Source organism: Monodelphis domestica, chromosome 4 (assembly GCF_027887165.1).
Source record: "Monodelphis domestica isolate mMonDom1 chromosome 4, mMonDom1.pri, whole genome shotgun sequence".
Lineage (NCBI taxonomy): Eukaryota > Metazoa > Chordata > Mammalia > Didelphimorphia > Didelphidae > Monodelphis > Monodelphis domestica.
This window is the reverse complement of record NC_077230.1, coordinates 272576768-272602237: the sequence shown is the minus strand read 5'-3', so window position 1 is coordinate 272602237 and position 25470 is coordinate 272576768. Positions and strand designations below refer to the sequence as shown.

The 25470-nt window shown below is 40.7% G+C and overlaps 1 long non-coding RNA gene across 2 annotated transcripts; it reads right to left on the bottom strand.

Annotated features, from left to right (window-relative positions):
• Nucleotides 1-502: 502 nt before the first annotated feature.
• Nucleotides 503-23921, bottom strand: LOC103092502 (uncharacterized). Of its 2 annotated transcripts, none has more exons than XR_008911345.1 (4): nt 23722-23921; nt 22185-22465; nt 16237-16303; nt 503-770 (listed from the first exon to the last, which is right to left on the bottom strand). It is a non-coding gene; the product is annotated as an uncharacterized LOC103092502 (long non-coding RNA). The 2 variants fall into 2 exon arrangements; XR_008911344.1 differs by lacking the exon at nt 23722-23921 and adding an exon at nt 23095-23380.
• Between the last annotated feature and the right edge of the window lie 1549 nt (nt 23922-25470).

Genomic DNA, 25470 nt, shown 5'->3' with positions numbered 1-25470 from the left:
CAAGCAAACAACTCTTAAACTAAAAAATTGTTAAAGGACTTGTGTAGTGGGGTTTCAAGATCCTTCCCTTTCTGTGGCAGACTCTAGAACTAGGCTATACTGAAAAGACAATCCCCTCATTTTAGCACTTCAGCTCTTAGCACCTTTCTAACTTTGTATGCATTGTGGAGTGCAGAAGGCAAGGAAAGAAACTAGTTAGTTAGCTTTGTGCAGAGGAAGTAGGCCTTGGGCTGGGGTTCTGTGGTTCAGGAAGGAGATTTGAGGAGCTGTCCTTTCAGCACCACAAATTCTTAAAGGCCTGCCTAAGATTGAGCATGGCTTGGGTTTGGGAGGTTAGATTCTGACCATGCTGTCAGAATCAAGGTAAGTGTCATAAGAGATCTGGATTTGAAGTGTGCCCCTTGTTCAACTGGTTCAGAGATGGAAATAGAAACAAAACTTTAGTTTGTTTCAATATAGAGATACTGTAGAACAGTAACAATATAACATCATTATTGTTTATACTCAAGTACAATTGCAACAAAGTGTGTTACAAAGGAGAATTTGTATTGACTCAGTTGTATTGGAATAACAATGGAGAGACAAATTCTTTGATAAAATATTTTTCCTTCAATGCTCAGTGACCTCAAAGCTGAGTTACAACTGTCCCCCTCATTTGCTCTATCACCTCCTTTACACATTGTCTAGTGTAAAATTGTGTGTGTCTCCTCCTTGAATACCCCTTGAATGTTATGTTCCAGAAGAAGTCCGCATACTCCATAATCTTGGCTCTGCAAAGAGGTAAAAAGGAAGAAATTTCTCCTAAAGGAAATTGAAGGGAAAGAAAATTGAAACAGAAATATCACATCAAGGTCTTTATCTTCAGTGACATGCTGGATCCTGCATTGCTGTGTCTATTAAGTACAGGCCTTGTTCTTAGCCCAAACTGGCTGAGGACACTAGACAGCCCTCAAATCAATGTGAGCCAGGAAAAGAATGAAAGAGTCTTGACTGTCAGCCCAGCTCTTTAACCAAGTAGGCTTATCCCCAGGGCCAAATAGCCACTGATTTCAGGATAAGGTTTGGGGGGGGGGGTGGACAAAAAGGTTTGGAGCAGACGGAACTGTGAGTACCACCGTGTGGATCTTGCCTGATTTTAATCCCCTGATTTGTTCCTTTTCAGCCGCTCTGCAAACATGGAGCCCTCAGGCGTCTAGGGGCTTGTTGCCCTGTTAGCAGATTTGTTCCCCGAGATGGCGCAGCTAATTGTCCCTTTATTTGGGGATCAGGGCGTATTTACTCAGGGTTCCCAGAGCGGAGAAACTGCCTCAGCTTCGATGACTGGCACCAACTGGGCAAAGCTAGCCTTCTAATCCTCATCATTCCCTAGGGTTGGAAGTTGGATAAACAGTAGGGGCTTTCCTCCCCTTTCTTGAGTCCTCCCTATTCCTATCTCCCATGCTTTTTCTATTTTTTATCTTTGGCTCTCTTTTCCTCCTAGCTTCCCTTCTTCTCTCTCCTCATTTCTCTTGCCTCTCCCCTTCCTCCTCCACAACTCCACTTTTCTTTGGCCCTTTATTCCAGTCTCTCCTCAAGAATAGCCTATATCTTGCCCCAGATTGAATGGAAGAGGGTTACCCAGAATAATGAATGGACTCGCAATAAATATCTTCTAGCTACAGAATACTTACTGTTCCCACCCCCATCCCACCTGTGGTCCCAAAAGCACCAGAAAAAAACATGCCTGAAAAGAGATCACACCAGACCTAGGAATGGAGTTCTCACATTTATTCACACTATGGCTTCTTTTCACCCTACTTTTTATTCAGGTCTCATGTAGATCTGACTGTTCTTTCTAGCACTGAGCAAAATGAACAACTTGAAATTCCAGATACTACTCTGCTAAAAAATCAGCTCCCAGTTTTGCATAGCTGCTACACATTCTCTCAATGACTCTCAAAAAACCCAGGACATTTCAATGCATTTCAATTCAACATATGTTTGTCCAAATCTACCATGTGCACATGCAGTGTATAACAAGTAGTGTAAATTCGGTGAGGGTAGAAACTTTCATTTTCATATTTATATTCTCAGCACCTGGAACAGTGCCTTGCACATAGCAAACAAAATAAATGTTTGTTGGATTGCTTGTTGGTTGCTGGGGTTACAAAGATTCAAATAATTAAGCATTTTTAAAGATCTTATCATGAGTTGGACATTGACCTAATCACTGAGGATGCGGAGAAAAAACTAAACAATCCCTGTACTCAAGCACATTATATTAATCTGTATACAGCATATTCAAAGTCAAGATAAAGCTGGGCACTATATCTCTGATTTTATTAGTATAGGGAACTCCTAGATTAGGAAATTCCTTCTACCAATACAGGTCAGTATCTCCTCTGTAATTTAGTCCTGAGCACTAAAAGACTGAACAACTTGTCACCTAGCCAGTATGTGTCAAGGCATGGCTTGAGCCATGGTCTTCTTGTCCATAGTAAATAAATGCAAAATATGCACAGAGTAAAAACAAAGGGGGAGAGAGGGAGAGAAAGAGAGAGAGAGAGAGAGAGAGAGAGAGAGAGAGAGAGAGAGAGAGAGAGAGAGAGAGAGAGAGAGAGAGAGAGAAGGAAGGAAGGAAGGAGGGAGAGAAGCATTATAGGAATGATTGAGGACAGGTGGGAAAACACAAAGATAGGAGATAGAAGGTCTTGGTCTTTTACAGGCATATCAAATAGGTCAGTTTGAAGGAAAGGTAAAGTTTGTGGAGGGTGGGTAATGTCAATCAATCTAGAAAGAATTTTTGAAGCCAGATTGTGAGAAGCTTTAAATTCCAAACAAAGGAGTTTGTTTTTTATCCTAAAGGTGATGTGGGACCATTGAAGCTTTTCGAGAAAGTGAGTCAAACCTATACTTTAGGAATTGCAACTGTGCAACTGTGTGAAGGATAGATTATTTAGGGAAGTGATTGAATGCAAGAAGTTTTTTGGAGGACAACTGTACTAATCTGAACGGAGACAAGAAGTTTTGTATTAAGATGATGGCTATGTGAATGGATAGAAGGGAACAGGAATATTGCAGTGGTAAGACAAAATTTGGCAACTGGTTGGATACAGAGGATGAGGGAGAATGAAAAGTTAAGGATTTTTTAATTGGAAACTTGTGTTAATGAGTGGATTATTGGTGCTCTGGAGAGATGTAAGGAAGCTAGTTAGGAAAAGAGCAAAGTTTGAATGGGAAGATAAATGGGTTCTGTTTTGGACATCATGAATTTGATATGCCTATGGGACATCCAGGTATACAAACCAATCTGGCAGTTGGTGTTAGGGGATCAGCTCAGGAAGGAGATGTGAGCTGAATATTGAGATTTGGGAGATGATAATGATGAAAACTGAACTCATGTAAAAAGACCAAAAAAAAAAACAACTCCATGGTCTTTGCTGTCAAGTATCTTATAATCTAATGTGGGAATAAATCATACACATAAAGCATAGAATGTAATAAGTACACATTTGAGGTCAAACACAGAAAGGTGAGAAATTTGGGTGATAAGAGTAACTTTTAGCTAGGTGAATCAGAGAAAGTTTCACCAGGTAGGTGTCCCCTGAGCTATTCCTTAAAATAAGAGAAAAGGATGTCAACAGGTAGGAAGTTAGAGAGAGTCTATTCCAAACAAAGGATAATTTGTGCAAATGCATGAAGTCAGGAAAGTATGGGATAAAAATAATAGTAGTATTTTAAGGTGGGCAAAGTGCTTTATATACATATTTTATTTGATCTTTCCAACAACTTTATGAGATAGGAGCTACTATCCCCATTTTGTAGGTGAGGAACTTGAGTCACAGAGGGTTTAAATGACTTGCCCAAGGTCACACAACTAATAAGTGTCTGAGGCAAGATCCAAACTTCAGTCTCTTTTAATCCAGGTTCAGTGTTATGTAACAGAATAGCTTGGGTTCCAGTTTGACTGGAGAGTGGAGGGACAAAGGGGAATAGTACAAAATAAAGCTGAAAAGTAAGGTCATAGAGGGCCTTGAATGCCTCAGAGAGGTCTTTGAGCAGGGGAGTCACAAGGTCAGATCTTTGAATTAGAAAGATGCCCTTGACAATGGATGATTTAGAGAAAGGACAGACTAGAGGCTGGGAGACCAATTAAAACACTAATGGAGATCATCCACAAAAGAGGTAATAAGGTCCAAACTTAGATTTTACATTTCTTTACTATTTAATTATGTAGTCTTGGGAAAATAGTTCACTTTGTTTCTTCATCTGAAAACAAGAATAATGGTCTTCCCTACATACAATTGCAGATGTCTCCAAGGAATAACTTTTCATTTTGGCTCCTTCTCTCCTAAGAACCTGATCATGGGATTTATGGTATTCAGTTTTCTTATAGATACCTTGTCAAGGTTTAAGGGCAGATCTACTCTTGTGCAGACCATATATCCTCTTTGCAAGATTTTTATTAATATAATAGTATCAATCATAACAGCAGAGACAATGAAAAATAAGCAAGAAAAGGGAAGAAGGAGAATGAGGAGGGAAAGTGAAATTTTACAGAGTAGCCAGACAGAAGAAAGGAGACAGAGGGACTTATGACTGATGACAAAGAATTCTTTCCATCTCCAGAGAAAGAACTGTTGGAGTCAGAATGAAGATGAAAACATGAGATTTTTCAATTGTTCATTTGGGCTTATGTTTGGGGGTTTTGCTTTTATGAGATTACTCACAACATAGAAATATGTTTTGCATGATAATATGTATATAACCCAGATCAAATTGCCTGCCAGCCCTGGGAGGGGGCAGAGAAGGGAAAGAGATAAATTCAATTGTATAACTTAGGAAAACTTGTGTGGAAATTTATTATAACATGTAATTGGTAATAAATAAATATTAAAAAGAAGAAGAAAGGAGGTAGGATAGTTGGAGGCAGGGACCAATGGAAGGCAGTTAGTACATATGACATTAGGAAATGTGCTTGTTCTGATCTGTGGTGGAATGGACTTGAAAGAAAGGTTTATTGGAAGTATGTTGGGGCAACTGGAGGGGATACTTTGAGATAGGAATGTTGATTGGATTAGGTCAGAGAGAGCTTTTTAGGACAAAAGGAAATAATCTGGGGTCTCTGGGGTAGGTGGTATAGTGTAGGATTATATGTGTGTGCTAGCAGAGTTATCACTATATGCAGTAGAAAGGTAATTAGAGTCAGAATACAGGAAGTTCTGGTTCCAGTTCTTTGGCAAAAGTGTTAGTGCAAACAAGCTGGGGTGAGGGCTGAGGAGAGTCTCCCCATTCCAATCAACCTCCCACCTCCCAATTAATGATCAATCTCTCAAAGACACACAAGTCCAACATATTAACAGCATAACTGAGGGTTTCAAACTCCAAGAAACATCTCTGCTGGTGCCTTCAGAGAGCACATTATATCTATCTATATATATATCCATATCCATATTGGTATCTCTATATAGCTATAGCTATAGATTTCCAAGTCCATGACTTTGGGCAAGTCATATTCCCTCTCTGGGCTTCAATTTCTTTATCTATAAAACAAGTAATTTCCTAAGATCTCTTCTAACTCTAAACTTCTATGAGGCTCTGCTTATTTCTTAGGGCTGAACCATCCTGAGTGAGTAAAATATAGGAAGCAGCTTTCCAGAAAGGCTCTGATCTGAGAAAAGGCACTGATCAGCAGTGGGGGACTTGAAGGTTTCAGGACTGGGATAACATTAGAGCCATCCAAAGAGGGCTATATTATATGTCTTTGAGGAAAACAAACCAACCAACAAAGAAACTAAAACATCTTTCTTCTAGTGTGAGATCGTGGGGGTGATGTTTTTCCTGCCCTTGTTCTCCATGAATGTGTCATGGTCTGGGTTTCATATACTACAATCTCCAGCCCAAGGTGACAGTATCTTGGCCCAGGGCCAGTACACTGCTCCCTTTGACCAGAGAATGTGGTTAGGAAAATGGTAGAACTTGAGTTCTGGTGGTGGGAGGGGGGAAGTGTTGATAGAAGTGTCAGCACCAGCTGGTTAGAGTGAGGGCTGGAATGTCATTGCCAGGAATGAGCAATCTGAAGACAATCCCTTATCCCATCCTGATTACCCTGCAGTGCTCTCTACCCTGATGCTGCTACTCCCCTTCTCCCCTCCATACACACCCCCACACACACTTAGGCACACGCCCAACCCATTAACATCCCTCCTGAGGGCTACAACCTCCAATCACCACCTCTGTCTGGGCCCCTTCACAGAGCACAAATATGCATTGAGTGTGTACAGAGGAAGAAAGTACATGAGAGGGAGGGAGAGGTCTTTTGCTGGGAACAAACATCTGCCTTCTTCCCCCATGAGGTGGTGCTTGTGAATGGGCCAGCAGGAGTTCTGAGGTTCAGAATGAGGATGCCAGGGGGCAGTGACCTGCCTGCAGGGGTGGGAGAGCCAAATATTGGGGGTAGGGAGGTGGGTAAAATCAGAGAGTAAAGAGCAAGCATTGGCTGGAAAGGCAGCAGCCGAAGCCAGCCCCCAGCAGGAGCCAGGGTTTGTTGGCTTGGCCCCTGTTGTTGCTGGGATAATAAGCCAGAGACCCCTATGGGGTATCAGTGGAAGAGTCAGTAGGAAACTACTCTAACCTATTTCAAAGTTCAATAAACCTGGAGGTTAGGGAGACTAGTGGGCAAAAATGTCCATATCCCAGTGGAGCCCATGCAAAATAAAGGCAATTTCTTCCATCTAACTTTTAATCACTTCTCTCAGTTACTTCTCCAAAACCCTCGTAGTTTTCTCTCCTCCACATTATTTTTGTCTTTATATCTCATTTCATTTTTAGGTATGTTTTAATTTTAGATGCTCTTCTTTGACCCTTTCTCTAGAAGCACTTTTAAAAGGAAGGGCCCCAAACTGACACACAACTCTAAGGGTGTCAAATCAAGTGTCAAACAAGTATTTATGAAGCATGTGTACTAGGAACTGCGTTAATGCTGGGATTACAAAGAAAGGTTGAAGTTCCCAGAAGGGAGATGTTTCTTGCACAACCTACTCCTATAAATAAAATCTAGCAGCATTTTAGTTTGTATTTCTCTAGGATTCCTAGGTCATTTGTTTTTCTTGTTTTCTTTTTTAATCCTTACCTTCTGTTTTAGAAACCATACTAAGTATTGACCCTGACCCCTCTGGACAGAAAGTGGTTTGTTTTCCTTCTAACCAACCTTGTTCAGTCACCCACAGGTGAAGGATTATTAACCCTCTCAGCCTTTGTTTCTCATTATGAACTTCCTCACATTCACTGTGATAAAACAGATACTAATATGTGTCTGCCAGTTCCTAGCCTCTCTAAACTTAGAAGTCTCAGCCCCTAAATGTAAATATTTATAAATCTTACATTCAAAGGTATACATTGCTTCCTTTAGGGCTTACATCAGCATCCCCTGTACAAGAACTTGAGACAGGAATACTAGGAAAACTAGGATGAACCTAGGGTAAAGAGCAAGGAGGCAAGCAGGTCCAGAGTTTTAGAGTTCCCTTTAGGGTGAAGAATTCTCATGTTGATAGCTATCTAGGACTGTAGAGAGTCAAGATGACCTGAGCCTAAAGCTGTTACCTCTCCCCCTTTTCTCCATTGGTTTTACCCCTTGCTGGTGTGCCCTGGAGGCATGGAGGGGGCTCCTCCTTCCCCCTCTCTATTTTGCTTGGGGACATTTTTACATGTCTTGCCCTTTTCCCAGCAGACCAATTGGGAGCACTTTCTCCATCCACTCTCTGGGGTAATGGGGTGGGGGTGTGTCACAGGCAGCTTGAAGGTGCAGTTTGGGCACATAATCTCTAATACTGAGCTAGAACATTACCAAAACTTTCAGGGATGGAGGAGCAGGTAGTAAGAAGGAGGGATCTTAGAAGTCATCTCAATGCAGATTTCTTTCTTAGAGAACGCTGAGAGAAAGTCATTCTGCCTCTGTGTGGTCACTTTAAGGAGGCTGTCCATTATATTTTCAAATAAATCTGATTGTTAGAAAATCTTTCATTATGCTTTATTGACATTTGTCTATATTCTCTAGCAGAAAAATGAAAGGTGGGAGATTTGGTAGTAGGGAGAAATATCTACTCAGGTCCCAAGTCTTGAGGAAGAGGAATATTTCACTGGGGCCCTATACACCTGGGAATTGCATAGCCTGAAGTTTTCTACCCTCTATCACTTAGCTTTTAGATGTCTCAGTGAGTTAAGCTGAGGCTGAGGTAGGGATTTTGTCCAAAGCAGCAATTTCTTACACTCACCCACCTCCCCCTTCCCACTTCATTCCATTCTGCTCCATTTTACCATAGCCTAGGTTTGGTCATGGTTCTCTAGAGTGTTATTTTTAGGGGATGAGAGTGCTGTCATGTAAACTGGGAGGGAGGTGTGGGGACAGGGCCCATGTGTTTTGGACTCTATTAACTAACTCTCCGGCCCCAATCCATCACAGTCTCCCCCCGGGCCTCTGCAGCCCCAGCAGCTGGGTAACCCCGGGGAGGCTGAGTTGAGGGTCCCTGAAGGGAGCCAAGCTTCAGGCAGAGCAGCAGAGACACATGTGTGCTGGGGCAGGTTGGGGCTGGCTCCTCATTGGGAAGGGGGCTCTCCAAGCTGGGCTTCATTAGGGCCATGGCACTAATAGGGGAGGGTGTGTGGGGGTTGGGCTGACAGCCAATTACTTGCTCGTCTGCATTATGGATTAACCCATCTGGGGCTGGGAGATTGGCTCTGAAAGGGGCACAAAGGGGGGAGGCGTGACTACAATCACACACTGAATTATCTTGTCTGAGCATCATTGTCCAACAAGCAGGGCCTCTGGATGGATGACCCTTCCTTGGGATCTCTATCTCCTTTATTCCCTTTGCCTCCCAAAAAGGGTCAGAGGTAATCCTTTACCTTGTTAAAGGGCAAGGACTTTGGGTACACTTCAAATGAGCTCATTCTAGAAATTTAGGGAGGTTGTGGGGGCTTGGGACTTGGGGTCACACTAGCAAACCTGAGAGCTAAATGATATATTTGCATGTTCTTCCCTGCCCAATATAGGAACACAGCCTGTCAAAGCAATCTTCTCCCTTGTCTCCTTGGAGAGGAAATCCACACAAGACATACCCTTTCCCCAATGCCTAAGTCTCCAGGCTATGGAAGTGGGGGGGGCAGGGATTGAGGAATAGTCATGGTGAGAAGAGCAAGATCTGGGGTAGATAGGATAAAAGGAACAAAAGCTCTGGGGAGAATTTGGGGAAAGAGATAGGAGTTAAGGGAAAAGGATCAGGGACTAAATAGAAAGCTTTGGAGATGGAGATGGGAGCCGGAGATGGGGGCTGAGAGAAGAACAGGGAGTGGGGTCAAAAAGAAGAAACTCCATAGTTATGCCTCAGGTCAGTTATCACTGACTATTCATTCATATGTTGTATCATTACAGATCTGAAAAAGAGGTTGTAAGGAGGGGACTTGGAGGACCCTATGCCCTCCTCTGGCATCTCTAATGCAATTCCCAAGGGAACCCAACACTCCCCTCCCCCAAAGTCTCCTTTTCTAGGAAAAAAGCCGATGGTGCAGAGTAGTAGAAGAAAGAATGGAAAGGGAGGTGGAGTGAGAGTGGGGTTACTCTCTTTGGATAATCCTCTCATTACCATCTCATAATCAGAATCACGCTTTCAATGTAAATGGGGCTGTTAAATATTAGTTTCTCCAGACACAGGCTCCTCTGGAGTAAATCACAATGTTCCCCATAATCCCCTCACCCCTTCACTCTTCTAACAGAGATTTACTCCAAGACTGGCCGCTCAACATGGAAGGGTGTCAGTATGGAGAAGAGGTTAGGGGTCAGGTTAACCTTAGTGTACAAATAATGATTGTTACTCTTTATATACTACTTCAAGGTTTGCAAAATGCTATAAATTATTCTATCTGGCCTTCACAATGATCCTATAAAGTTGAATATTAGTGTACCCATGTTACAAGATGAAGAAACAGCCTCTGAAATGTAAATGACTTGCCCATGGTCACATAGGTATAGATGTCAGAGACTGGATTTGGATCAAGGTCATATCCAGCATTTTATTGACTACATAAAGCTTTTTTCCTTAAAATTAAATTATATATTTTTTCTAATGAAGATCTGCCTTCCTTCTCTCTCGTGTCACCCCCATCCCCTTCCCTGATTGAGAAAGCAAGAAAAACAAACTCTGTTATATAAACAAAGCTAAGCAAAACATGTATATGTTGAGATGTCTTATGAATATTGGAAGTATTTGCAGAAAAAAACTCCTCTGAGTTTTGCTTTCACTGGACTCCAACAAGATTTTCCTGATTTTGAACAAGATTCATTAAAGAAAATTGACCCACTCCAAACTCATAAAAAAAAAAACACTATCTTTGCTGATTGGCTTCTGGTCTCAAAGCATTAGTGGCCTACTGGAGATCAACAAAAATAGTCTTGTGGATTGCAGTGTCAGAGTTCTGGAGGTGAAGGATGTTGCCACTGGGGCATGGAGGGTCTTTGCTCAGTCTAACTTCAGAAACCTATGGTATCTTCTGGAGATGTGGTTAGTATGTTTCTTTCAGGCATGTGCAATATCAGCTTGTATTTCAGTCAGCATAACAGGAAGAGGGATTTTGGTGGGAATTTGGAGTAATTTGTTTCCAGTGTCCTTCCAAAGAAAGGAGAGGGTTCTGACCTTTTGCCATGTTGAAGGTGTAGAGGCAGAGAGTGGTTGGTGGTAAAAGAAATGTACTCTGCACTAAGGATGGAAGTATATAAGCTGCATTGAGATTTTTGAAACACCTTATATAAACATCTTTATAAAGAGAAACCTGCATGCTCTTGGGGTGGAGGGAGGGTGGTCAAGAGTGTCATCAGCTTTGCCATGCTCCTTTGTTCAGTCTCTAGGCCCTTTACTACCAGAAAGTTCATTTTCCTGTCTGTCCACTCAGTTTGGATGTTTTTCCCCTTACTGTCTGGCCTTCCAGCTTGGTCCTCAAGAGAAAGGATTTAAATACAGTTGGCAAATCCTCTGTTTAATATTGGTTTTGGGACAGGGATAGGAGAGGGAGGGCTGGTCCTCTGATCTTGGCCCATTTACTTGGAAAATATATGTAAGAATAGGTAACATTTATAGTTCGAAGAAGTCTTTGGCTCTTTAGATCAGTTCTTTTCAATTCAGCTCAATTTAGCTCAATTCAATTCAACAAATATCTAGGTGCCAATTATATGTAAGCCACTATGTTTCCTTTTGGGAAAACAGATATTAAAAACAGAATAACTCACAGGATAAAGAAGCTTCAATTTTTATTTGAAATTGGGGTTTGGACACAAGAATTTAAGTGGGGAGAGGAGGGGGGCAGGATGGCTCCTGCAGCAGGGATTTCTTTTGCATCTAGGGTGGTAGGACAAAGGACTTCCCCTTCTCTTGGAGTTGCACCATTTGGGAGAGGATAAGCATGGGACTGCATGTGGCCTGAAGTGACCTGCTCCTGGAGAAGGAGGGAAATGCCTTCGGAGAGCCCCTTCCCCCAGGACGGGGCCTGTTTCCGTTGCTCTACTCCCTGGCTCCCTCCGTTTAGTTTTCTCCTCATTAACTCTCTGGCCTCATTAATCAGCCCAGATGAAACGCGCCCCAGGGAATGCAGACCGCCCCCTCTGCAGCTTGGTGCTTTAATTACCCTCCCGGTAGGGGAGCTGGCCGCACGGGTGAACACTCACCCTCCTCCTACCCAGCACCACCTCCACCCCAGCGAACACCCCACACACTGGCACATGCGCACAAAGCCAGGGCTAGCCGGAGATAAATGGAAAGACTTGTGACCCTGATGCTGCTGAAGGGACTGACGCAGGAGACTGAGTTCCCTGGTTATTTCGCTAGTCAGGGAGAGCCCCAGTTTCTGCCTACTCCAGTGAGACAAAAGATGGGAGTGATGCTTTTGTGGGGCACGGGCCTGTCAGCACACCTATTTCCATCCTTCCCCTTGTACCGCCTGTGAGGAAGTTTTCTGTTCCAAGTTTATGCTTATACTCATACAGCCATAGGTTAGGTATGCCAGGTAAGCATCCTCCTAGAGTGCAAACCCTCCTCGTTGGCGAACCTTTTCCGAGTTCAAGTGCCCAGAGGACAACTTGAAGCTGTCTGTGAGCCCCCAGATTACCAAAGACAGCTGAGGGAGAACGTCCTCGATTTGGGCGACTGGACAGAGGGGTGAGACATGCCAAAAAATGTCACAGGCTCTGGGAAGAGGGGGAATGGAACAGCTCCCCAAGTGCCAGCTCTGCACGAGTGCCAAGTCTTCCCCAATGCTGCCCTAGGAGAACCCAAGGAGGGAATTTGAAGGATCTGTGATTACTTCAAGCATTGATACTCCCTTAATTAATTGTTTTTTTTTAAAAACTCTAACTTTCTTAGAATTGGTAATAAGTATTGACTCCAAGGCAAAAGAGTGGTAAGGAATAGGCACCCGGGATGAGCGACTTGCCCAATGTCACTCAGTTAAGAAATGTCTGAAGACATATTTGAACCCAGGCCCTCCCAACGCCAGACCTAATGCTCTGTCCACTGTGCTACCTAGCTGCCCCTCTCCTCACCAATTTTTAAAGTATCATTTTTTTATCTCTAGATTATGTCAGGAAGCTATAAGGATGATCCATAATTATACTAATACAGATAAATGCTTGCTTATGTGCAAACATAGAGAAAGACATAACTTGGAAAGTCAGTGCAGATGGACAATGAGCTGGGCCTAATTAAATGTGAGTCAGTGAGCAGATTTTGGGAAACTTGGAAGTACTTAGAATGTATGACTCCCAAACTCCTGGTTGCCCCCAAAGCCCAGTTTCTTTGCCATCAGTATTCTAGTGATGCTATATAACTTCCAGTCATGGAATACCATGACTTTGGAGGAAGCTGAATTAGAAAAATAATAAGTAACATTTATATGATACTTATGATGTGCTATGCACTATGCTAAGTGCTTTACAATTATTATATCATTTTATCTACACAACAACCCTGAGGGGTAGGTGCTATTATATCCAGATGAGGAAAATGAGTTTGAGGGAGATAAAATGGACTTGCCCAGAGTCACACAGCTAGCAAGAGTTTGAGGCTGGATTAGAACTAAGGTCTCCCTGACTCTATATCTGTAGGTCACTTAGCTGTCAATTACAAGAAACAGAATGAGCAGCAGATACCTGCTGGTGCCAGTTAGCTTTAGAAGGTTACTAACAAAGACTTCCATTCCATAAGTGAGACAAAATAAAACAAACACGAACTGTCACTGAGGATACATATGACTGCAAAAAGAGTTGATTGGATTATATGTCCAGAATGGGAGACAATAGACAGATAGTCTGTGGGCTTTACTAGTGCTTACAGGTAGGTAGCAAAAGAAATAAAAGATCTCTGTTGTGTTGTGGTATCTTCTGTAGATAGATTTTGGAAAGACATAGATAAGAGGGCCTTGAGAAAATGAAATCTGCTTGGGAAGATGAAGTAACCTCTTCACCAAATCACAAAACCTACACTACATCTTATAAATATCCATCATCAGTCACAGAAGATCTGCTCTCAGATAGCTATTTTGTAATGTGAAGATTAAATATATAATGAAGCCTCAAAGCCTCTGTTGGACAAAGAATACAATTACCAAAATTTGCCCAGGACATTAAAAAATGGCTGGTCTTGCCTCTAACTTGCCTCTGAAGGTAGGTGGGAATATGTTGGTTCCTAAAGTCAATTATGAGACTTTTCCCAAGGCCTCTGACAGTTATGATGAGGCTGGGGTGAGGAAGACTACAAAGGGCTAGGGCACCACCCATTTCTTCCAGGATGCTTTATCTCCTCCAGAGGCTGAGATACGGACCTGGAAATTTATAGACTACATGAAGAAGCAACCTAGGCCAACCTTGAACTCCATGCAAACCCAATGCAGTGGTAAATTCTTCATCTCTGCTAGTGACTTAAGTCATGCTCATTTCTAAACATATGGCTAGTTTCTTATCTACTGCCCAATTTATTTTAGAGGTTCTTTTTTGAGGCAAACAGATTTCCTAGGAATCTGATGCTTTGAGAACTTCAGATTCAGCATTTATCAACCTAAAGTCAACCTAAAGTTTCTTAGACTTGCTGTAGAAGGATTGAAAGGACCCAGCTAGGAGCCAGAAGAGCTATTCCTTCAGCCTAAGGGCTAAGTAAGACCAGAAACTTCCTTTCCCCACCACTTTCCAGCTCTTTTTGAGCTTTATGATTCTGTACTTGGTATTTTTATAGTATTCTTGTTACATTTGGGAATGAGTGTCCTTTTAATTCCAATGGAAGAATTTAAAAATGAATTCCCAAGAACACTGAAGCTCTTTCTATGCCAGTGCCTATGGATCAAATAGTTCAGCACTGACACTAAAGATTTAGGAAGGTAGACTCAATGATAAAGGAGGAGAAAGCCAAATTTTCCTTAAATCCAAATGTGCATGGAATATAGTAGATCAGTGAGTTTCAGAGAGATGCATAAAGATGTTTTCCAGCTTATGTATCTCTATCATCCCCTCCCAACTGTATTTTGATCAATCTATCTTTGTCTCTTTTACCCCAATGTCTCTTTTTCTGTCTCTCTGTCTCTATACATGACTCTCTGTCTTTGACTGTCTCCTCCCTGTCTCTCTCACACTCTGTTGTTCTGTCTTTGTTTCTTTTTCTTTCCCTCCCTTCGTTCCTTCCCTCTATCCCCACCCCCATCCCATAAACCATATCTCTTCTACTAAGAATGATAGGTCTCTTGAACGTGTCTGCAGCTCTGGCAGATCATTTAGGAAAGAAATGTCCCAGTCTTGGTTAGGGGGATGGGGGAACAAGGGAAGAAGGGCGGGGAATCGAAGGGAGGGGAAGAGGAGTACAGAGGAGGTCCTGGCCCAGGCCGCTAGCCAGCCGCCTCTGTGATTGCCAACTGGGGAAACTTACAATAGCGCAATCAGCGAGACTGAGTAAGTGGGCAGAGGGCTCCGGCTGGAAACCCTGATCCGGTGGATGAGTCTATTCATTTTCTCCTAACCTAAATCCTAATCTTCATACCCAACCCCGCCCCCAAATCATCCTCATATTAGATTGTATGAGGCCCCATCTCTTGGCTGTCCAGTTCTGTTCTACCTTAATGGAATACTTGGAGGTCTGACCTTGGTATTAGGGCAGTGGTCAAAGTTATCCTCCTTTGGTTGTTTTTGTTTTATGGCCTCTCTTATCTAGGTTTTGGGAAGTGATAAAAGCCTTCCCCCAACCCCCCATTAGATCAGTTACTACTAAGAGTACCTATCTTCCCCCACTCTCAGTCTAGCTGCACATATTATTTATCTGTCCGCTGTTCTCTTTGCTCCCACCCCCACCGCTCTCAGCAACACACTCCTAGGTGGGTCAAGCTAATGAGTTCCTTTCCCATCTTCTCCCATTGTATTTATGTTGGGGTGTACTAGGGTCTCTGCGGTGCGATGGAGAGTGACCAGGCGGCTGCGACCCCCGCTTCACACCTGCTCCCCCCGCCCCCCGCCCGGGGCCGGGCTCGGGGTCTCCTCCCTCCTCCCACCCCGCGGGAGGGGTCTCAGCTGGGGCTGTACTTGGTAAAGAGGCCTTGGAGAGGCAGGCCAGCGAGAAGGAGCGATAAATTTGGAGCAGATGCGGCCTGACAGTCACCCTGCCCGGGGAGATGGGGGAGGGCACATCTCCTAAAACCCAACCCCAATCCCCATTTCTTCAGCTGAGTTTCTGACTGGGTCCAGGAATAGGTCACTGAGGGACATGCAGAGGGAGTAGAGACTGACTGAGGCTGTATATGTGATAGGGATGGGAAATCCCTCTGCAGATCTCATAATGTGGGACCCTTCAAAAGAGGAAGAAAGGTTACCTATATGTCTTGAAGGCAACAAGGGCGGAGATAGGCTGGGAGTGAAGACTCTAGGTTCCAATTTTGTTTGCTACTATTGCACACACACACACAAAGAAGAAGAAAAAGAAGTGCAGATAGAAAGCTAGAGTCCAATATGAGATTTGGGAAGGCAGAGCTTCTGGGGCAACTCATCTAAGGAGTAATAATTCATATCCAGACGAATTTAAGATTTCCAAAGTACTCTCCTGACAACAGCAAGATGATTTAGGTAGTGTGGAATATTGTTATATTAATTTTCATATGAGGAAACTGAGGTACAGAAAAGTGTAATAAGTTATCCAAAATTATATGATTAGTAAGAATCACCCTTAGAAATGGAATTCCTACCTCCAGACTCGAAATCCAGGAATCTTTCCAATTTGGAATTCTCAATGAATATCCTCTTCTGATCTTTCTGTGAGACAAAGAAAGGATAGGTGACTATACCTTGAGCAAGATGATGAAACAGACTTGAAAGTGATAGGATAAAGAGCAAGGAAATTGAAATCAGATCTGGGAAGGAGCTAGAATATAGACAAAATTTACTATGGGGTCACTTTGAGCTGAGTGGTTAATTCAGAGTCTTTTAGTCTCAAGACCTTGACACCATTGCCATTCTATATACATAGGATGACTGGGGTTTTGTTTCATTTTGTTTTTGATTCATGTCCAAGGCACCAATGCCAGTCTGATACTGGCAAATACTTCTGGAATAGCAACAATCTTTTCACAGAGCTAGACTACTCCTGCTCTTGCTGCCATCTAGGAATCAATAAAACTGATTTGGAAGTAAATATGTACATCTAGAACCCAGTGTTCTATATGTAATGACATTGTAGCTTTTTTAGAAAAGAACATTTATTAATTGGAGAAAGAAGAACTAAGGCATTCAGTGTTGGAAGAGATCTCTATAAGCAAGACTACTATGGGATTAATATCACTTTAGTTTCTTTTGAGTTCATCAAACTGATTCCCCTAGGAATCGCAGGTATTTTCCAGAATTTTTGCTCTTTTAATTATTAAAATAAAAATTTCTCTTCAATTGGAGATTTTGGGCACCCCCTAGAGGACCATTACAATTTTGCTCTCTACTCAGCCAGAGTGAAACAAGTACAATTCCTATTTTATTTCAGATTCTGTTATCTATTACCATCACCTAATTGTCAAGATGCTTAATTATGATGCCCTGAGCTTTATTGGAAGAGACCAAGATATTATAAGGCATATCTACACAGGCAATCACAGTACATTGGAGCTAGAAGAGACAGTAGAGCTCATTCAGTTCAGTCTCCTTCATTTATAGCTGATTAACCAAAGCTCTGATAGATGAGGTGACTTTTTCCAGATTCACCTGACTCATAAGTGACATAATCGGACCAGAACATGGACCTTCTCATTCCAAGTCTAACAGACTTTCCACTATATTTTCAAAACTAGGAATTGTGGTGGACAGAGATCTGAACTTTAAGTCACAAAGACCTGAGTTCATGTCCTACTTTGGGCACCTAATTAACTATATAAGCCTGGGCAAATCACTTAACCTCTATCTGCTCAAGTTTCCTCCTTCCTTCCTGTATAAAATAGGCTAAAGTATAAAGTAGCAAGGTTGTTGAGAGGATCAAATGAGATAACATAAGTAAAATACTTTGAAAACCTTAGAGTATTATATAAATTCTAGGTATTATTAGTATTATTGCTATTATATAAATGCTAGCTAATATTGTTAAAGCAAAAGTATTTGTTGAACTGAAGAAGGGATGCCTCACTCTATGCCTATTTATTACTCATTAATTTCAGTAGTGATTAATCGAAAAATGAATCTATAAGCTTCATCCACTAATGCCTGAAGCTTAGAACAATTTGAGCATGTCTGCTTGTTTTAGGACCATCCATACTCCTTAAGTTTCTCCCAAGTCGTAGTTGGTGACCCTAGAGGGGTTGCTCTCCTCCCTCTCTCCACTGAGTCTAAGGACATTTCTCACATGACCTTCCCCTCTTCCCAGCAGACCAATGGAAGAATTTCCTCCCTTCTGTCTGGGATAAGGTGGGGGGTAGAGTGGCTCACATGCTGCAGTTTGGTCACTTGGTCTCTAAAAGGTTCGCCATTATTGTAAAGCCCTATCAAAATATTTGCATCACATTTTGAGCTAGTTGAGTTCGAGTTATGAACTAGGGATGCTCACCGAAGGACTAATTTCGCACACCCTCATGGCTGGGGGCTAAGCACTTTCCTTCTATGAACACTAATATAAGGTTAAGAGAGAGAGAAGAAATGCCAACATCATAAATAACAGATCTGAATAAATCAAAGCCCTGTTGGATGACATTTTATTTTCTACCACTAGGTGACAGTACTCTCCTGGTGAAAACCTCTTCTCTCCCTAATAGTCTATCTCCCTTAAATTTGGGACCAGATTGCCTAGGCAGATCCATGATCTCATCACTCTAATACTCATGAATTAGGTACTTCCTTTATCAACTCACATCATAATCCAGCCACACTTTCTTCTCCTGTGCCATTTTTAATTAAAGTTTGTCCCATTATTAAGCCAGATGACAGCCAGCAAATGGAAATGTCTGAGTGTTCAGACCATATCCAAGTTTGGAAAGCACATAATAATAGACCCTTTGCAACTTGTTGCTATGGCATTTCTGTAAAGCATGAATTGCCCAGAATCAATGCGAAATAAGAGTGAAGGCAGCTAACCAAACTTTTGCTACTGGTTCTAGGAACTTCCAAGTGAATAAGTTATTAAACGTTGGAGTGGAGATTACATGGAGCTCTTGGGGATGAATCAGAGAGACTTTCTATAATATTTTCATATATACCTCTCCCTACTTTAAGGTAGATCTTTGACAAATAAGGCACCTTTTAGACAGGACAGACCTCTGGGTCAAAGCCAAGGGAATTAGTGGCAACTCCAAACAGATGGGTAGTTTGGTTAAGCTATTGCTTTTCCAGATCTTAGGAGTTCATACTCTTCCTCATTTTCCCCATAACTTTGGGCTGGCTGATCCCAAGCTTCAAGATAGCTGGGGGTGGAGATGGAGAGGGGTAACTAGTACTGTTTAGTTCAGCATATCAGCTGATTTGGGAAGTTCTCAGTTACTTCAGTTTGTTTATGTACCCTGGCATGTTTATAGCTACAGAAATAAGAATTCTGAGCAGAAGTACAAGCAGATAGGTGACAAATAGAAACCTAAAGTATCTACTATCTGCAGAAATGTCAAAACATAGTCAATCAAAAAGTATTTATTGAGTGCCCTGTAGGCATTCAATATGGCATAGTACTTCACCCTTCATTGAAATCCATTAAAACAATTACCAGGTCATGGTTGGAAACTTTCCTCACTAAGGAATTTGCTTTAGTTGCAGGGTTAGCATGACCTGATTTGGAATTCAATACCAATACCCCATTTAGTTAAATAACTCCTAAATAAAATAGTATTCAGAACCTCTGAACCGAGGAAACTATATATGTATTTGTGTACCCATGTACATATTCTGATGAAGACCTTGTGGAGCTAATGTCTATGGTAGAAGGGAACAATTAGAAAATTAATGAATTATCCTTTATTTGCACTTCAGACAAAGAGCTAATTGCTTGTTTACTTAACAGGTTGTGCTTGGATTATACTCTATTAGTGACCATGAATAAATGAAACTGGTTTTGCATTCACAAATATGTTTGAATTTCATATATCCTGTATTTCCAACTAAAGGCTGAAGCTTGGCAAACATTTCTAAGGAAATATCTCTTTTCAAGGCAGAAATCCAGATTTAAACAATATTTTGGCTTTTAGAATTAATGTACAAGCAGAGGAAGAATTCATTTTCACTGATGCTAATAAAAGAAACATTTAGCAATATATGCATTTTTCACATATTCCTGAAAATTTGAGTACATGTATATAATAGGGGGAGAATTTAAGAGTTTATCTTTCTATCAGATTAAATAATATTTGGGGTAGCTTGTTATTAATTGCTTTCTTTTGAGGTTTTTACATCCAATGGTAATCTTCTCAAAATATTTTGATAGGACTTTACAATAATGGCGAACCTTTTAGAGACCAAACCAGATCTTTCCTACAAGTGTAAATTCTCTTTTCCACAGAAATAGATGCCTATTAACTAGAGGAGGGAAAGGGTATGGAGCAAGGAGATCAAGAAGCAATATTCTGGAGGAATCAATTTTATTAGAAAGTTCTATCAGTCTATGTTGTCAGACTTGCTTTCCCAACTATTGTGAAGTAGGGAATTTTCATATCAGGAAAATTCCTATTATGGGGGAGGAACTCTATTGTGAATAGGAGTCAGGAATGCTATTTAGGACATTTTATCCCTTTCTTACAAACAGCTGAGTGATGTAGCTTTCAGGCCTTAGTTTTGTACCTGAAAATAAGATCTATAAACTAGGATGGAGTATGGAACTCATAGAACTGGCCTTTGATAAAATTGGGGATTAGGTTATGTTTGTCACTGGCTTCTTTTCACCTAGGAACCATATCATCACCTGGGAAACAGAATCATATTTTTTGTTGTTACCCGGCTGCTCAGAATTTTCATTTTGATGTCTTCTCAGGCATACCTTCCCTAGAAAGAAGCCTATATTTCTAGGCTCTCCTTTCCCTATCTCTGTCATTTCTAGTGACCATTAAATAACACTCTAGGAGCCTGATTTGTATAAAGTAAAATAACCCATTTACAATGATAATGTTGACTAAGACTGACTTGTTCCCCCTCATCCCTCTCAATCCAATCTTCAGTGCTACAAGAATTATAGCCAGTGTTATGGTAGTAATATAAAGGAGGAGAGATGGAGAGAAGGAAAAATCAAAGTAGAAAAAGAAGGTGTGGAAAGGAAACAAGACTAACATTATTATCCCCATTTTTCCAATCCCCCCATTTCCTTTCCCAACAAATATTACAAAGGAAAGATTAATGAGTGTAAGATATGAGTATTCAAAGCCCTTGTTTAATATGTTTTATTTATTTTAAAATTTTGTTATTTTTTTAAAATTAGTAACAAATTTCACAAAAGTTTTCTGAAGTTATATGATCCCAAACAGTCTTCCTCCCTTCTTCTCTCTCCTTTCTTGGAGCTGGCAAGCAATTCAATCTGGGTTATACATGTAAAAACATTTCCATATTATATTTTGTATTTTGTAATTATGTAAAACATATATGTAAAACATATTTTGTAAGTGAATAATGTTATAAAACCCCAAACCCCCAAACATATAGCCAAATAAAAAGTTATAAATCATATGCTTTCATCTGCATTACAACTCCAAAAGTTCTTTCTCTGGAGGTGAATAGAATTCTTTTTTCACAAGTCCCTGAGAATTGCTCTGGATCACTGTGTTGCTGTTAGTAGCAAAGTCTATTACATTTGATCATTCCCCAATATTGCTGTTATTGTGTACAATATTTTCCCAGTTCTGCTTATTTCACTCTGCATCAGTTCATGTAGGTCTTTTCACCTCTTTCTGAAATCATACTGCTCATCATTCCTAATAGCACAATAATATTTTATCATCATCATATATCACAATTTGTCCAGCCATTTCCCAATTGAGAGACATCCCTTTAGTTTCCAATTCTTTGCCATCACAAAATGTACAGCTATAAATATTTGTACAAGCAGGTGCTTTCCTATTTGTTTTATCTCTTTGGGTTACAAACCTAGTAGTGGTATTACTGGATCAAAGGGTATTCATTTTTGCCACCACAAAGAGCATGGCTATGAATATTTTTGTACAAGTATTTTTCCTTATTATCTCTTTGGAGTACAAAACCAGCAGTGGTATGGCTGAATCAAAGGGAAGGCAGTCTTTTAAAGCCTTTTGGGCATAATTCCAAATTGCCTTCCTGAATGGTTGAATCAATTCACAACTCCACCAGGAATGCATTAGTATTATAAGGGGGAAAATTGTAGGGGTTTAAAATTAAAGGGTTGGACTAAATTATTTAAGAGTATGGTCGCCAGGAATTATTACTCTATTCCAAATGATTTTTTATGGCAATTTATTTACAAAAGGAGAAAAATGAAAGTGGGAAAATCAGAGAGAGGAAAGGGTAAGATATCTAGCCTAACACACTAAGTATTTTACTCCTGCAACTCAGTCAGGGCTAATCAGTCCTCAGCTGGAGGAGCCTCAGCCTTGAACTGAGGGCCAGGTGATGAATAAAGCAAGGGCTTCAGCCCCAAAGCCTCTCCCAAAAGGGGAGGCCTCTCCTGAGGCTAGTCCCTTCAGAAAATCAAGAAAAAGGAGAGATTTAAGAACAGTCTCACCAAGTCCAAGGTCACAGGTCCAGTAAGCAGATTCTTCATCAGCCAACTTGAACTCCAAACTCTGAAGAACAAAGAACTCCCTCATAGGAAGTTGTAACTCCTTTTAAAGATGCTTCTTTTTGGTCACTTCCTGTGTCTTCCTCTACTTTACATGGACCAATTATAGTCTACAAATTTTCTTAGCATTGCCCGGGGGTCAGTGGGTTCTGATTCTTCACCCATTTTCACAGACCTCCTCCACTTAGGGATAAGTGGGATGTATAAGCTTCTGGTGATTAAATCTAAAAATGGGCAGGGAAGAGTTAATCACATCTTCACAGTATCCCAATTTTGTCCCATCCCCTCCCACATTTATAATTTTCCTTTACTGTCATATTGGTCGATCTGATAGGTGTAAGGTGGTAACTCAAAGTTTTTTAAAATTTGCATTTCTCTAATCAAGAGTTATTTAGAACATTTTTTCATATGAATAATGATAGCTTTGATTTCTTTTTCTGAAAACTTCTTAATCATATACTTTGAGCATTTATCAATTGGGGAATGATTTGGATTCTTTTAAATTTGACTTAGTTCTTTACATATTTGAGAAATAAGACCTTTATCAGAGAAATCTGTTTTTAGAATTTTCCCCCAGTTTGTTGTTTCCCTTCTAATCTTGCTTGCATTGGTTTTGTTTGTACAAAACCTTTTAAATTTAATATAATCAAAATTATCCCTTTTACAACTTGTACCATTCACTATCTCATTTGGTCATAAATTCTTCCCTTTTCCATAGATCTGACATGTAAACTATTTTATGTTCCCCTAATTTACTTATACTATCATTCTTTATGTTTAAACCATACACCTATTTTGACCTTATCTTGGTATAGATTATGAGATATTAATCAAAACCTAATTTTTGCCATACTGTTGTTTTCCCAGCAGTTTTTGTCAAATAGTGAGTTCTTGTTCTGGGATCTTTGGGTTTATCAAAGACTACATTGCTGAGGTAATTTATCCCTAAGGCTTGAGATCTTGGAAGGAAAACAAACTTGGAAGAGCTGCAGGAGTCTACAGCAATGGAGGGATGGGCAAAAAAAGGAACACAGAACTTTGGAGAGAGAGTCGAGAGAGCTGATCGAAGCAGTTGGAAACCAACTGCTGTCTGGGATTACCTCACCAGAGAGGTTGGCTCTAGCTAATTCTCTGATCCAGTGATCTCTTTCCCTGTGATTCCTGACCCCAGATCCTCACAAGAAGACAAGCCAATTGGAAAGGACTTTGAAACATAAGCTGTCCACTAAGAAAGATTTCCATCAATTTCCTTGAACCTTGAACTTGGGGACACTCACTGTGCAGCCAAGAAACCAGAGTTCCTTTACTCTGACCCCAAACCTGATCTGCCTGACTTTGGGGGGGAAAGGGTAGTAATTAGGCAAGGACCCTTTCTTCCTCCTTCCTTCTTGAACCTCAATTTCCTACCCTCCATATGCCCTGTTCTTTTTCTTTTCCCTCAAATAAATTCAGTTAATAGGACCCAGAAACTGACTCAAACCTTTACTAGAGGGAAGCTTGAGATTGAAGGGGAGAGAAGTGATATTTCTCTCCCCAGAAAGAAAGAAGCTTATCACCACAAGCCTCTTCAAAAAAGATCCTTTAGAGAACCCAGCAGTTAAGAGTTGAAGGCAGCCATAATGGGGGTAGGGGGTGTCAGAGAGTTCTGAGGGGGGAAAGACAAACCCATCCTCCTTATCTCCCTTGACTTAACATCACCTCCTCATTCTGTGCCTGCCTTCCAAGGGAGAAGACTATTCCCTTTTCACCTTTTCTTCCTTTGTCATAAATCTCTCCCCTTTTTACCCCCTTTATTACACTAATATATTCTATTGATGCATCCTTCTATTTCTTAGCCAATACCAGATTGTTTTTATGATCACTGCTTTATAGTACTTTTTAATGCATTTTAATTTCAACAACCATATTTAGGTTACTGCTCATAAAATTGCATAAAAAGCCATGAGATGGGAAAGAGGAGAAAGAATTTGGATTTCAGATCTAGGGCTAAAAGGGGGACCTCTGAGGCCAATTAATTCAATCCCCTTATTTTATAGGTAAAGAAACAGATTCAGCAAAGCTAAATGACTTGACCAAGGTTATAGAGGCAGTAAATATGAGAGGAAGGATTTGAATACATATCCTCTGACTCTAGAATCAGTGTTTTGTTTTGTTTATCCCTACAAAACTATGTTGCCCATTTCAACCTTCCTAGATTTCAAAGATTTGGTCTATTGAAATTCAAGAACAATATTAATGCATTTAAATATTATGCTTGCAGTTGGAAAACTTGGCTTTGAATTTCAATTCTCACAAATTACTGGCTATATAACCATGGAAAAATCACTTGAGCTTCTAGAGCCTCCTGTTCTTCAGTTGGTAGAATGAAGATAACTACTTCACAAGGTAACTGTGAGGAAAGTGCTCTATTAATTTTAACGACTTTCATACAACTATGAAATAAGTAATTCCCCCATATAATCTTAACATTCCCTTGCTCAGAAATCTGCAATGACTACCTTTTGTCTTCAGGGTAAAACACAAAGTCTTTATCCTGACATTTAGGGCCATAATCTATCTTTCCAGGCTTTTGATAATTATGGCCCTTCATTCATTCTACATTCTAGAGAAAATAGCCTTCTTGCTATTTCCTGAACTTGGCTTTCTACTTCTTTTCTCCCTGCATTCCCACAGGCCATCTCCGAAGCTATAATACACTCAGAATTTGTAGCTTCTTTCAAGATTTATCTTACATGTCACCTTCTTCTGGAAGTCTTTCCTGATCCCTCTTTCCCTTTGCAATTTCTCTCACCCCCTTTCCTACAACACACTTGCTTGTTAAGGCAAGTTTAGGGTTTAATGGGTTTAATGACCTAGAATCTGTCAACTAAGGTTTGTGGCTAGTCTGCAGTTACCATAATATATCAACTCTTACCTGTGTTTTCATATCCATTTCCAAACTCTGGCCTTTCCATTGTCTTCTTTTAAATTTCCCTTAATTTTCTGCTAATATTCCTTTTGAGCTTTCCCAAATATGCCTCCTCTGATCTAAGGAAAAAAGATGCCATTGGCCACTTAGACTAATTTATCCTAGAAGGCTTAGAGACCATGAAGTCATGGTAAAAATAATAAAACTACCATTTACATAGCATTTCAGGCTTACAAACTGTTTTACATATGTTATCTCATTTTAGAGTAATAACAATTCTGGAATGTGGGTACTATTCTTATTACCATTTTATAGATGAGG